The sequence below is a fragment of the Mesocricetus auratus genome, unplaced genomic scaffold (assembly GCF_017639785.1).
Source record: "Mesocricetus auratus isolate SY011 unplaced genomic scaffold, BCM_Maur_2.0 Super-Scaffold_100007, whole genome shotgun sequence".
Taxonomy (NCBI): Eukaryota; Metazoa; Chordata; class Mammalia; order Rodentia; family Cricetidae; genus Mesocricetus; species Mesocricetus auratus.
This window is the reverse complement of record NW_024429191.1, coordinates 55,322,055-55,336,351: the sequence shown is the minus strand read 5'-3', so window position 1 is coordinate 55,336,351 and position 14,297 is coordinate 55,322,055.

The window sequence follows — 14,297 nt, the reverse complement described above, 5'->3', positions numbered from 1 at the left end:
AAATTGTCCTAGGAAGCTCCCTGTGCCTCTTTAAATCAATATCCTCTCCCAAACAACCACTGTTCTGACTTTTATCACCGTGGATCAATTATCTTGTTAACTTGATACAGATGGAATTACAACAGCATGGATGCACTTGCTTGTGTCTGGCTTCTTGAATTCTTTAATTTTTTTTTTAAATTCAGCTTCATGGTTATAGTTCATTCTTCATTGTACAACCTTTTTTAAAACTTAGTCTCATTTTGTTGGTTTCAGAGTGAAGGATATTATGACTAAACTATACAAACTGTGTGTATGTACATTTATGTGTGTGTGTGTGTGTGTGTGGTATGTGTATGTGTGTGTATATGTGTGTGTGCGTGTATATTGCTGCTTATTGAACCTAAGCACACACTCTACCACTAAGCTACATTACCAAACATTTGTGTAGATCTTTTTTAGATGTATTTATTTTATTTTCTATTTATGAATGTTTTGCCTGTAAGTATGTATATGTAACAAATGTGAGCCTAGTGCTAATGGAGGTCAGAAGAGGGCCTAAGGTAGTTTTTTAAAAAAGAGTTTATTTTTTTGGGTAGTAGATCAGTATTTATCCCAGGTATACAAATGGACTTTGGGCTGGCATCCAACAATGAGAGATGCACTCTCACCCTGGACTCTTGGGGGACGGTCTAGGCCCTGCCCTGGATGAAATGACAGACTATGGACACCCCCATGGAGGGCCTCACCCTCCCTGGGGAAATGAGGGGATATTGGAGGGGTTGGTGGGAGGGCACAGGAGGAGGGGAGGGAAAGGAAGAAGGACCTGGAATTGACATGTGAAGCAACCTTGTTTCTAATTTAAATTTTAAAATAATAAAAATAAAATAATTTATTTATATTTTATGTTTATTGAATATTGATTGCATGTATGTCTGTGTGAGGGTGTCAGATTCCCTGGAACAGGAGTTACAGACAGTTGTGAGCTACCATGTGGACTCTGGTCCTCTGGAAGAGCAGTAAGTCCTCTTAACCACTGAGTCATCTCTCCAGCCCCTAAAGTAGTTCTAAAAATACTTATTTTATTATTTTTAAATAATGTGTGTGCACATACATGGATATGTCCATGAAAGTCAAAGGCATTAGATTCCCTGGAGTTGGAGTTAGTTACAGGCAGTTGTGAGCCATTTGACATGGGTGCTAGGAACTCCATTTAGGACTTCTAAACAATACTGCATTCTCAAAGTAGTACATGCTACAATTGTGAATGAATGGTAAGAGAGTTCACGAGAGCCTGAAATAAAAGGATATCAAATATTTATTTGGCAATAAGATAGAGAACCACCTCTGTCTTCTGTCCAGGTGCATTGGAAGCTTTGATCAGATCTCTGAACAACATCCAGGAGAGAGAGCACACTTCTTTGTGCTTATCAGTCCACACATAGCACCTCAGCCCACACCCTAAGAGCCTGTACCCCAAAAGCTATTGGCTGAATGAATTCCCCCAATATACAACCATGAAGCCTTCTCTCTAGATACACCATTTTTTTTTGAGAGAGAGAGAGGATCTCACATAATCAAGGCTAACCCTGAATTCACTTGTAGTCAAGGGTTATCTTGAACTTCTGATCCTCCTACTTTTACATCCTAAACCTGGATTTAGGTGGCACTGGGGCTCAAACCCAGAGTTTAATGTATGATGCACAAGCACTAACTAACTGAGCTACATCTCCAACCACTCCAAAGGGCTTTTGATTTTACTCTTTTATTCCCTACTCTTCCAACTATGTATGAGAGACTCAATTTTTTTCCACAGTTCACAGTTTGATATTGTAAGTTTCTAGAATTTTAACCAGTCTAGTGTATGTGTGGTTATTCCTGTGCAAATTTTTATTGGTTCCCCCAATTAATTAAAAAAATTCTAGTGGACTTGCTAGGAAAGAACTCTTTGGACAGAAGCTAAAGAATCACAAATTAGTTTAAGTGAAGACCAGAAGTTGTCTCCTCAACCAAACCATGAAGAGTAGAGGAGACACAGCCTTGGATGGCCAGAGCCACCAGGCTCACTCTCTCAAACCTAGCATACACACACACACACACACACACACACACACACACACACACACACACACGCACGCACGCACGCACGCACGCACGCACACGCATCCACCCACCCACCCACCCACAGGCACACACACAAAGAAAACACACTGGGGAGAATGGCTACTGTTTTGTAACATTGAGGTGGGCTTTGATTCCACTGGGGTTTCAAGTTTCAAGAAGTGACCTCTAATTCTAGTGTTCAAGGTCCGGTTGAACAAGGACACATTTGATGGAGCCATAGCGTCATGATTTGGGTCCTGTTATCTGCCAACTTCTATATTTCTCAAAAGTATTACTGGAAATTCTAAGATGAAGCTCTCAAAACCTTTTCCATTCTTGAAACAGTCACCTGCAGTATCCTGATATGCTACTCCGATGATTTTTGTCAGCAAGTAAACTGACCCCCTTTTACGAAATGTAATTCTACCTCCTATCACCACCTCTACTCATTAACAACCATGGTGGTTACTAGGAATTAAGAGAGAGAAGGAAAGCCATAGTAGTCAGAAAGGCAGAGTTCCCCAGATCTGTTGTTTGAGCCAGGGTCATACTATGTTTCATAGTCTGGTCTTGAACTCAGTCCTTCTGTCTCAGGCTCCTGAATAGGGAGATTACAGGTAGGCACCACCCCCCTTGTAAATGTAGTTTTCCCCACCTTGCCAACCACCTGGGCCCTGCCACAGTTGCAGTCCCCAAATAACACACAAGACACTATATTAATTATGAAGCTGTTGGCCATTTGCTTGTTTCTTACTGGCTAGCTCTGACTTAAGTATTTAACCCATAATTGTTAATCTAAGTATTTCTCTTAGCGGAGAAAAGGGTCTGGACCTCTTACTCCTCTGGTGGCCTACATTGTGTCTGCCTGTGTCTCTCTTTCCCAGAATCCTCCTCGACTACTAGTCCCACCTATCTTGCTTCCATATTGGCCAACAGTGCTTTATTCAAACCAATCAGACACATTTTTACAGAATGACATCTCCCAATATCCCCTCAGCATTGTGAGCTTTTATTTTATCTTTTCTTCATGAACTTTTTTAAAGGAGAGAAAATGTCTATAGCTGATCATCCCTTAAGGGAAGAAACAAGAGTGACCAAAACGGTCATCTTTAATAAAAATCTCAATTTCATAGCATAGAAAGAAGTTATTTAATTCTAGCATATAGATAAGTGTTCCTGTCATCCTCAACATAGCTCTTTATCTAGAATGCTTTTACTGGGAAGGGACACCCTTATCATTATAGTGTTGAAAGTTTCTAAGGTTCTAATTAATTCAACCTGTGTTTTCTTCCCTTCCATATGCCCACATAGAGACAAGATCTGTGGGTGGGAGACCTTGTAGGGCATAACTAAGGACCAAGAAAATGATAAAGGCAAGAGCTGGGGAGCAGAGTGAGAAGCAACATTGGAGATTTGGCTAGAACATCAGCTGCCCCTGGAAACTTGCTAGAATTCCTGTCAGTCAGTCTTGTCTTTGGTTGCACCAGTTTCCCTAATTTTTATCTGGATGCATTATCCATTCTTTTCTCTCTTTGAGGATTTACCATTCGAAATAAGCAATGAGATAGTAATTACTTCCTATGTGGTACTTTTGCAAGCCTTCTGCCTTGCTCTGTGAGCAGGGTCTCATTGGGTACTCTGGCTTTTGTACAGGCTTGCAGTATGTGGGGAGCTGCATCTCCAGGACTCTAAGCATCACTTTACTCCCAGACCTGTGACAGAGAGGTGGCTGCAGACTGTCCCCATAAATAGCATCAATTTTTTCACCTTCTGGTGCTTCAGCTTGTCCTCTTGAGACACAATCCAGCTGTCTGGGTATGAATGTGCTTTATGCCAAGGAAGCCTCAGCAAGCATTTTCATCAAAGGTGGAGGCAGATATTGTTACCTGCCAGAATATCATTAGTAACTCAACTTTTTAAATTGCTTATTTTTTTGGTGTATGTGGTGAAAGGGCTGTGAGTTGCACTCTGGGCTCTATATGTAACAGAACACAGTTCTGATTTCTTGTCATTTTTCTCTAATGGGAAAATGTCTTTGATGCTGGGTATTCTTTATTATATCTGAGCAAGAGAAAAAACACTGGGAACCATTTGAATTTGTGGCTGGAATCTAGGGCTAGTCTCTGGCAAACCTATAAAAAATATAAGATACAACTGGAGTCATAGCCTAATTGCATTGAGTCCTAACAGCAAAGTCATGTATAGAAGAAATCCATATCCATTCCTATAAAAGCTTTAGAAACTAAGTGTGGTAAATTCACTGTAGCTACCTTGGGGGTATCAAGAAGGAAAGCTCTGGGGCATTGAGATGGCTCAGTGGGTAAAGCCACCATGCCTAGCTATGTCATCCATTTTAAAGACCATGATCCAATGGCATTTAAGTATACTAATGACAAGCTCTACTGAGTTCTGTAAAGTTTTATCATCAGAAAAGAAAAACTTTCTTAGCAGTGTCCCTTTACCTCTGGTTTCATTTTCAATAGTTTTGGTTACCATAGTGAAGCAAGATACAAAAAATATGAGATGGAATATTCTAGAAATAAACAATTCAAGTGTTCTAAATCATGTGCCATTCTGAAAAATATGATGGAATCCTACAGTGTCCTGTTCTGAACAGAATGCAACATGAATTATCCTTTATTCAGTTTCCATATAGTATATGCTATCTACCTATGAGTCAATTGATGGCAGCCTGGGTTATTGGATCCACTATTACAGTATTATAGTGTTTGGGTTCAATTAACTTTTATTTAGTAGTGGTCTCAGAGCAGGAGAGTAGGGACACTGGCAAAATATTTTAGTGAGGGAAGGAAAAAGCAAAAACAAAAAACCACCCAAATGCTAGTCTGAGGAGATTCTTCAGTGGATAAAGTGCTTGTCTTGCAAACAAGAGAACCTGTGTTCAGATCCCCAGGACATTTGCAACAGCTGGATACAGTGGCATACACTTGCAACTCTAGTGTTGGAAGAGGATGAGACAGGGATCCCGGAGCTTATCTATGGTTTTAGGCACCTACCAGGAATCTTAGGATCTGTCTCTCAAGAACAAGGAGGACTACTGAACCATTGAGCTGTCAATCTTCATGCACCACTGAACCTGGTTTTGTTTGTAATTACATTGGTTAAATTCTAATGGATAACTAGGATGATCACCATCACTTGACAGTAATCTAGTGCCCCCATCCCACTCCCGGAGATGAGGACCGAACCCAGGGCCTTGCACTTGTTAGACAGGTGCTCTACCACCGAGCTAAATTCCCAAACCACACATCTTTGCTGGCCTCCTATAATCTAGTCTTCTCTAGGCTTTCCTATGTAGAGCTCCACTCCTTTTCTAGACAATAGGCAGCCAAGCCAGTGATCTACTTTAGAAACATCAGACACATTCTGCTTACCCCAGCCACATAAGTAGCTCATGGCAACCAAACTCTTAGTATCTTACCTTGTTCTGTGCTCTCTGCTGCAGTAGGCGCTCTCCCTGCTTTCAGGGCTCTAGCTCCTGTGAGGTCCATTAAATCCTCTCTGGGGTCAAAGGACTTTGAGGAATGCTGTCTTCAAAGCAAAACAGCCAGTATTTCTTCATCAGAAGCAGCCGAGACTACTTGCAAGCATCCCTCAAGATCCAGCCTGTTTGATGCACCAGCATGGAGACGTGGAAGGAGGGCAGGAAAGGTCATGAGATCCTCACCTGAGATTCACAACTCCCCAGGGCTTCTCCTGCTCAGGTGCAGGTAATTCTGCCCCAGCTGCACGTGGTCTCATGGTCTCAGAGGGGCTTGTGTATTTTAAGCAGGGAAGGTTGGGCTGCAGAGATGGCTCAGCAGTTAAGAGCACTGGCTGCTCTTCCAGATGACCGGGGTTCAATTCCCAGGACCTACATGGCAGCTCACAACTGTGTAACTCCGGTTCCGGGGGACCCCACACTCTCACTTTAGACACGTTAGAGTGATGGAGCCCTTTCCTAATGGTGCATTTTAGGCAGATGGGACGAAGACTTGGCGCATTTTGGAAACGAAGGACCCTGTCCTGGTTACTCTTCAGCTTGAGTAATACGTATATTTTGTTTTTTAAAAGTGATGTTTGAAGTTTCCAGAGGAAGGTAACAAACATGATCCTAGGTGCTAGTTACTTAATCTCTTAGAACCTGTACTCTCACCTGAAAAATGAGAATAATTCAGCCCTCCAAGGGTTGTGCTTCAGTAAGTTGCAGCCCTAAGAAACTAGTTCTGGTGGGAAATGCAGTCAGTACTGGGATAATGGCTACCTGAGGCATGACTGTCCTAGAGTACTCGCCTGGTATGCACGAGGTTTGGCACTGCCCAAAAGAAAAAATTATAAATAAGCAAAATTAGTTTCTCTATAAGTGGCCTGAGATGATTTTCAAAGAAAACGTCACTATTTACTTTATTTGGAAAACCCCATGAAAGCACGCATATCTAGAGGTCCAAGTTATCCCTGAAGAGAAGGCTACACCGGAAAAGAAAATGATACCCAAGAAGAAACAAAACCTTATGCATGTGTTAGTTAGCTTTCCATTGCTGTGACAAACAACTGAGATTAAATCAGCCTAAATAGAGGAATGTTTTACTTGGGCTCATGATTTCAATCCCTGGTTGACTGGCCTCTTGCTCTAGGCCAGTGGTGGTATAGTAGGTAATAATGGGAGCATATCACAGGGACTCTCTGTTCAGCTCTTGGCTGCTAGGGAACAAGAGGAGAAGAGCATGTCCCCATATCCCCTTCCAGGACAAGGTCTCAGTGACCTAACTTTCTTCCACTGAGTCCTTCTCCTAAAGGTTCTGTCAGTTCCCAGCAGTGTTCCAGTCTGGTGACCAAGCCTTAACACATGGGATGCTATTTATGACCCAAACTGTGACAGCACACCAATATATTCAGCTTAAAATAAACACAAAGAAGAGTAAAAAGACACTGACTCATTCGCAGATTTGCCAGAATGTTGGTCAATCAACAGATTATACACAGATAAGAACAATGTAAGTGGCCAAACTAAAGTCACTACAAGTCACTGAGTGCCACCTGCTGTGGCTTGTCACTTGTCACTTCTGGCTCTGGAAGCCAGGTGTCCTGTTTTCTGCATTGCTCTAGAAACCATATTTCTGCCTTCTCTATTCCACCCTAGCTAGAATTAGCCACAGACTATGCTCCAGTGTGCCATGGGTTTATCTGTTTGGCCAAATGTAGGCTACTGTGCCCTGCACAGGCAGAATAGACCTGGTCTTTCCAGTCTGAGGAATGGCAGAAGGCCCTGCCTAAGACTCCAGAGGGGGTGCGTCGTCTCAGTGGGGGAGGGGCTCAGATACTGAGCAGTCAAGAACAGAACACATGTTTCCTTTCAAACTATGGCAATTATCAAGACAAACTGTATGGAATGTATATTGTAAACTAAACTGCCGTGCTGGCCCTGGCTTCTAGTGCTTTGCTCTTACTGGTGTTTTCGTCACTGCATTGCTCCATTTCTTCTGCCTGGCACTCGGTACACCTCCTCCATCCAGGCAAGGCATCCTGCTAGATGTTACACGAAGAAGACGCTCTGCAGGTTGGTGTTTCCAGGTGGTCTCCTCAGATTCTCTTCCCTCATGTCTCCTTGACTTCCATTGTGGATCCAGGTGACTCATATGAACTACACACCATCCCTGACTGCAGCAAAGGCTACAGGTGTCTTCTCCCTGGCCACAGTGATTGGTTCATGGGTAGGCATGAGACCCAAGTTTCTCCAACCTGAGTGAAACCAGATATTTGGCTACCCCAAGGGCATGATCTGTTTTTCTTTCTAGGTCTGAATGAGAAGACATGTGGCATTGGGAGCTCCAAACAACCTTTTTGGAATCACATGGGGAGCCAGATTTAGAATAAAGTAACCATTGCAGAAGGCAGGGCCAAGAGGCAAAAATAAACGAGGCACTTGGATAAAGCAATGGCTGAAACCACATTTCTCCTTTGGCCTTCTCAGTTATTATTCCATTTATTATTTAAGCAAGACTGAGTCAGGTTTTCTATTATGTACAACTGAAAGGATCTGAAGCCTGCTTCCTTCCCTGCCTGTCTCACAGGGACAGTACTGTCCCTCTGTGTTGGCTCATAGTCTTTTGGAAATATAGATCAAAATCATTAGCCTGGTTTCATGATTCAGTAGCAGTGACCTATGCCCTAGAAACTAGTTCTAACTGACATTTAAAATAGGAATGGGGGTGGAGCTCAGTGGCAGAGCCTCACCCACTCAAGGCCTTGCCTTCCATCTCTAACACTGAAAAGAAAAAAAAAAACACCTTTTAAACAGAATAATCCTACCTACAGTTATAGTCTAGTGGGTTCAAGGCCAGCCTGGGTTACAGTGTGAGACCTTATCTCAAAACAAAGCAGAACAAACAAAGAAATAGTATAGGCCTACCTAACCCAAACCAAACCTGAAACTTCAATAAGCACACTTCATTTCCCTTTGGTGCGGAAAGGAAGAAGACTCAAAGGAATTAAGAATTCTATAAAACAAAAAAGCTACAGAAGCAAATAATAACATCAACAGAAATGTAAACCAAAGCCAAACGTATTCTGATTTTTAATTTTTCACATGTGTGAGTGTTTTGCCTGCTTGTGTGTCTGTGTCCATACACACACATGCTTGGTGCCAGTGTAGGCCAGAAGAGGGTGTTGGATCCTCTGGAACTGGAGTTACAGGCAATTGTGAGCTGACGTGGTTACTAAGAACCAAATTCAGGTACTCTGTAAGAATGCTAACTTTTGAGCCCTCTCTCCAGCTGCACACAGGACTGTCCAAATGCGGGTTCCTTAGAAGCTAGTCCTGAGACAGGAAGCTTGTCGAGGGATTTTCTAGGGGAGTGTCTTAAGGAAGAAGCGAAGCAGGGACAAATGAGCTCTGATTGCAGTCTGATCCCACAGAAAGCTTTGCCCCATTCAGAGGCAAGGAGGCAAACGGTAACCTGGCAAACAGTGGGTTGAAGGCAAAAACCACTCCTGTCAGATAGGAGACATTTTCCCACGAAAGGTTCGGGTGCAGCTAGGAGGTTGGTAATGACAACAGCTGCAAGAATGGATGGGCCAAAAGTCCATTGTGAGATTTCCCCTCATTGACACCTCCCTTTCAGAATTAAAATGACTTTATTTTCCCAGCTTGTAACGTACCAGCAAGTACATGAAAACTCTAGCTGTGCTGCACGGTTGTGTCACCTTTTCTGTCAGCTCTTCTACTTCTTTAAGCTAATATGTCTCTGGAGTCCCGAGTTTAGTTCTTCAGCTCTCTCGCTGCACAGGCACTAACCGCATACACGCTCGCCTGCTTAGTGCGTTGCATTTCTTTGTTAATGGTGAGTGAGCCTTAAAATCATTCACACATTCTTTCCATAGTTCTCACCAACACATGTCTCTGTCCTAGGCTTGCTTGCGACTTGCTTGTCCTGCACTTCTTCTCACTGTGAGTCATGTGCGTATACGGAATGCAAGTCCACCGTGCGTATATGGAGTGCAATTCCACCGTGCGTATACGGAGTGCAAGTCCACCGTGCGTATACGGAGTGCAATTCCACTGTGCGTATACGGAGTGCAATTCCACTGTGCATATACGGAGTGCAAGTCCACCGTGCGTATATGGAGTGCAATTCCACTGTGCGTATACGGAGTGCAAGTCCACCGTGCGTATATGGAGTGCAATTCCACTGTGCGTATACGGAGTCCAAGTCCACCGTGCGTATACGGAGTGCAAGTCCACTGTGCGTATACGGAGTGCAAGTCCACCGTGCATATATGGAGTGCAATTCCACTGTGCGTATACGGAGTCCAAGTCCACCGTGCGTATACGGAGTGCAAGTCCACCGTGCCATGGCAGGAGCTCCACAGAGCTTCCGCAGATGGGGCAGGTGTCTGTGGCTCTGCTGTGTGTCTTGCTGTACTCCTTCTTGAGCTAGCTGGTGCCAACTTAAAACTAGGACCTTTTCAGGTTGCCCTGCCAGCCTACAGTATTGCTGTGAGTGCTGCTTGAGATATTTACACAAAAGCACACATAAATAGACGGGGATGAGTGTTTTTCTATTATTAATTTTTCATTTATTTTACATACCAACCACAGTTTCCCTTCACTCCTCTCCTCCTGCTCCCTTCCCCACCTCCCATCTACTCCCGTACTCTGTTCTGAAAGGGGCAGGCCTCCCATGGGAGTCAACAATGCACTGCATATCAAGTTGAGACAGGACCAAGCAAGCTCCTCCCACTGCATCAAGGCTGGGCGAGGCATCCCTGCAAGGGGAATAGGTTCCCAAAAGCCAGCTCAAGCCCCTGGGACAGGTCCTGATCCCACACCTAGGGGCCCCACAAACAGGCCAAGCTACACAACTGTCACCCAAATAAAGAAGGCCGAGGTCAGTCCCATGCAGGTTCCTTAGCTGTTGGCCCAAAGTCCATGAGCTACCAATTCGCTCAGGGCAGCTGTCTGTGGGTTCAAGGGGGATGTTCTTACACAGACTATGATTGTCATATTTTTCTTTCTTATCCCAAATTTGCTTTCAGATAGGATGTTACTTATTGAGCTACTTAATGAGTTGGAAGCCAACCTGGGCTAATTGAGACCCTGTCTCACAAAACAAAAACAAAAGAAAATTCATGAGTAATCTCTGCATTGCTAAACTCAATGGTTTAGCTTAGTCCTGGTTGTGCTTGGCCTGAGTGACATTTAACACACTCCCTTCTTTCTCCCTCAGATACATTGTTTTCCCCATCTCTCTCCTTCCCACCTTTCCTCTTCCTTCCTTTTTTCCCCCATGCTTTTCCTTTTCTGAGACTGGCAAACTGGCCTTGAACTATTTATATAGCCCAGACTGGCCTCAGTGTCTCTATCTTCCTGCCTTACCTCCCAGACATCTATGACCACGCCCAACAATGAAGCCCATCCCTCACATGGCTTCCAAGAACTCCTGCTCTCTTGACCTTTCTCCCACTTACTGACTGCTTGTCCTCTCTCATCCCTCTGTTTCCCACCTGCACACATCAAAGGGCCCCAAGGGACAGTATCTGGTGCTCATATCTCTGTTTCCTCACTCCTGTGGTGATCCTGCATTACAGTTTTCCTGTCTTCCCACCCAGGCCTCAAACAGAGATCCTCAGCCCACACCTCTCCTAGGATCTCAGATCTATATATCCAGCTGCCTATTTCACCCCTTGGATGTCTAATAAGCATCTCTCGGCTTCAGCTATTTTTCCACAAGTCTTCCTTTTCCCTAAACCTTTGTCCTCCAGTAAATAGTAATTCTCTCTTCATTGTAGTTGATCAGCTTAAATCCTGGAATCGTCATCAATTCTTTTAGTTGTGTCACATTCATCTATCAGTGAATTTTATCATTCTACTTTCAAGGTATATTTAGAAGATATATTTAGAATACAACTACTTCTCAACACTTTGACTTCTACCTTGACCTGTTCCAAGTCATCTATTGTCAGGTACCCTGCAATGAATTAAAAAAAGAGAAAGTGAGCTAAACACTGGCATTCATTTCTGCTTCGTGACTGCAATAATGACCACTTGCGCACACATCTGTCACCATGTCGACCCACCATGACAGACTGTATTCCTCTTACAACATCAACCCAAATAATTCATTTGTTTCTTCAGCTGCTTCTGCCAAATATGACACAGCAGGGAGAAGAATAACATAACTAATACACTGTCTAAACCCACTTATTTTGAATATTCACTTTCCATCTGCTCATATTCATGCCTCTTGTGTTATATAAGCTCTCCCAAAGGAAGGGATCTCTTCTTGTGGTGATGGTGATTAATTCAGGACCTCATACATGCATGCTAGGTAAGCACTCTACCAATCAACTACAGTCCAATTATTTTTTTATTTTTGTTTATTGTTGTCAATTATGTCTGGTATATGCATAACAAATATTTATTGAGTAAATGAATATAGTGTCTCATATTTAAATTGAGAATTCTTACAGTTGTGGTTTTGATCTGTGAAGAGAGCTGTTTCCCTTCAGATGGTCCTCAGTGTGTGTTTCAGTGACTTAGCTACATGAGTTTAGACATCATCCAACCTGTTCAACTCACTGGAAGACAGACTTCTGGGACACTGCCTCAGAGACATAGCCACCCCTCTGAGACCCAGTCTCACACCACACACACACACACACACACACACACACACACACACACACACACAAATGAGTCTAGAACTCAGAAGTTACAGGCATGAAGAACAGGAGTTCAAGGCCACCCTCATCCACATGGTGAGTTGGAGGCCAGTCTGGCCTGCAGGAGACTGTCTCAGAAGGAAGAATACACAAATGAACAGGCACACTCACTCTTGATTTCATACAGACACCTCAGATCTAAAGGTCTCCAGCCCAATACACAATTCCTTTCCCTCATCCCAGACTCCTCCCACTTAGCCTCCTTTCTTCTGAAGTCTTTCTTTCTGATAATGGCAAAGCCACCTACCTGGTCACCCTCACTGGTTTGTCATCTCTTTTTTTTCTTCCTTCCTTTATTCTTATCCAGGAAATTGTTAAACCTTGTGACAACTTAAACACCCTCTCCTTCTTAAATTTTGTTAATTTTATGTGTATGAGAGTTTTGCCTGCATGAATGTATAAGGACACACGTGTGTCTGATATCTGGGGAGGTCAGAAGAGTGCATCAAATCCCCTGGAATGGAAGTTATGGGTGGTTGTAAGTCACCATTTAGGTAATGGGAATAAACTTGGGTCTTCTACACAAGAACAGCAAGTGCTCTTAATCGCTAAACCATCTCTCCAACCCACTCTTTTTCAAAATAATGTTATGTGCATAGGTGTTTTGCCTGCATACATTTGTGCATCCTATACATGCAGTGCCATTGGAGTCCAGAAGAGGGAGTCTGACCCCTTGGAACTGAAGTTGCTGTGTTGGTGCTGGGTATTGAATCTGGGTCCTCTGGAAGAGTAGCCATCTTTCCAGCCCCCATATCCTTTTGTCTTCCTGAATCAAGCAGAATCAACAATTGTCTAAATGGAGCTTTTTAGCCCATTCCACACACTTGGCACTTTTTGCTAAAGCACAGGTGTTATCTATACCACCCCCACACATAGCTCTGCAACTTTTCTATTGAATATAGAATAACACAAACCCTTCTAGGCACGGCATTCTAGATGATTCATTATTTGACCATCCTGCCTTTATGGCTTTGCTTCTTACTGCCTCTCCCAATGTGTCTTCTGCTGTAGCCACTGTTCCCAGCATACCTTGTTGGTCCCTGGAGTGCTTTTCTCCATCTTTTTTGTTGTTATTGTTTGAGAATTTTTTATTACTATTAAAAACAAAACTAAGGCTGGGGTATAGTTTAATGGTACAGCATTTGTCTAGCATGCTCAAAGTTCTGGGTTCAATCCCCATAGCATGTACACATACACACACACACACACACACACACACACACACACACACACACACACACGTGACTTGTACATGTAAATCATCTCATTTGATTTTCATAAAAATAAAATAACTTGCTCAAAATTAAATATCTATAGAATGATTGATGGAGGATAGGAACCCAATACTGATGTCAAACCGGATAGGCTAACAATAGGATGGGAGTTTTCTCTGACTCTTTATAAATGCTTTTTCTTTAGTGTTCCAGAAGCAAGTGTTTGTTTTTAAGTCCATGACATTGATACAATGTTTTAACAGAGGTCAAAAACCCAGATTTTCGAAGTCAGAATCCTAGAACTTGTCCCTTGAGTGATCTCTCACATCAACGGCTTTATCTTTGAAATGGAAATAGTACCTGCCTCCTTGGACTATAAGTACACCAGGGTTGTTGCAAAGTACATGTTGTAGCTTGGCCCTGAGGCCACATTATCATTTGTTACATCTGTGCTGGTTCCCTCAGTATATTCTGCCTCTGAGAGAGAAGAGATCTTCCCCATTCATCTTCCAATAATCCTCTTGTGCCCACAAAGCAGAACTTTCCTTAGCTTGTGTGCTGCATACATGACTGTCACATCAAGTTTATAAATGTGTAGGTGTTATGCCAGACAATGAGACGTTTTTAACTGCAGAACATGCTGCTTTAATGATCTACAAATCTTTTGAAGAAAGTGATTATTGAATAAGGCCCACTATCCACTATCTTCTGTCCTGTTTTTCAAAGTCCAGATTATTACTATCAGCTACTGTAAACAGGAAGCCAGTTTTTAAAAACATT